Below are 1,506 nucleotides of genomic sequence, written 5' to 3'. Positions count from 1 at the left end.
CCAAAACAACAACAAAAATACCTGTAGCATGCCCAGCATGGGCAGGTACGTCACAAACAATAGCTGGTACTAATACCGCAGGGTACGTTATTGAACAAAGGTGTTGGTTATGGAACAAAGCAAAATAGCCCTGAAAGCAGGTGCAATATGATAAGGTTCGCACCGGACATTAGCTGGAGGAGGACTCCCTGATCCCTGTGTTCAAACCCCGTCCCCCCACCTCCCCAGTATGGAGGAGGAAGCTAAAAACGGGGCATAGGAGGGAAGGTCTCACTCCAGTTCACCCACCAGTCAGCAGCAAGGTTGGGACCCCCCCCCCCCAGCTGCTGACCAAGCCCATCTGGGACAGCCTGTGGGCTCTTGGGAGGAGGGGGACAGGCCTGGCTGTGTTCCATTGGCCCCGTTACAAAGCTGTTAAATGCACAGGAGAACAGGTTGCAGGTCTGATTTCCCTCTGAGCTGCTGGTCTCGGTCTTTTCCTTACAGTCTGTTTGCCAAGAGAAGCCCACCAGGCAGGGTCAGCAACCTACCTCATCTCCCCAGGAGGTGTCAGTTTGAGCACTGAAAGTCTCCTGGGAAACCAGGATGCTGGGTGCCGGCTCCCAGCCAACCGTCTGGTTGTCGTGCTCCGTGTCTCCGGAGTTCATCATTTTGGGAGCCTCTGTGGTTCATTTAAATGCCTCGTTGCAGCTGGAGAATGGGAATCAAGGCAGCCAAGAGTTGAATGGAAAGTAGGTATCTCCCCCAAAAGAGACATAAGCTACGGAAGATGCACCCGTTTTCCGGAGCTGTGTAGACAGACTATGCGGGTCTGACATTCGAGTGAGTATCTACAGTTTGCTGCTGATTCCTGCGGTTTCTCATTGATGCCGACACCAAATCAATGAGGATGTTCCTCTGTGCCAAGGTACACACACACACACACACAGAGGTACCTGCTCTATGCAATTACGCGCATCTCTCTCTCTCTCTCTCTCTCTCTCTCTCTTTCTCTCTCTCTCTTTCTCTGCATGTGTATGTGTGTGCATGTGTGTTGCTCTGTCTTTCAAGTAGGTACAAGTAAACAAATAAATAAATATTAAGAAATTCTTTTTTTAAAAAAAAACCTAATCATATAAAAACATTATGAGTACCAAAAACAGAACCGGGGTGTGTGGCTCTCAGGCCCTCAAATTTCCAACCTTGACTACAAGTTGTGGACGAGTGGCAGACATCACTGAGTCCCTCCCAGGCCTCAGTTTCCCTAGCTGTAAAATGAGGCCACTCCTTGCCTTTCTCACGGACACATGGCGAGGTAGCCCTGTGAAAGCACACCCAAGACAGCGTGGCGTCCTGCAGCTCAGGCTAGCACTTACCCAGAGAATGCAGAGGGACACAGGCCCCTTACCTTCCTGACCTCACTTTGCGGACCACCCTGCCTGGGGACAGCACATACCCTTGGACCTTTTTTCCATGCAGGACTTATTTTTTTTCCTTCTTAGACATTTCTCCCTTAAAAATAAGTCT

The sequence above is a fragment of the Lepus europaeus genome, chromosome 19 (assembly GCF_033115175.1).
Source record: "Lepus europaeus isolate LE1 chromosome 19, mLepTim1.pri, whole genome shotgun sequence".
NCBI lineage: Eukaryota > Metazoa > Chordata > Mammalia > Lagomorpha > Leporidae > Lepus > Lepus europaeus.
This window is presented reverse-complemented; position numbering follows the sequence as displayed.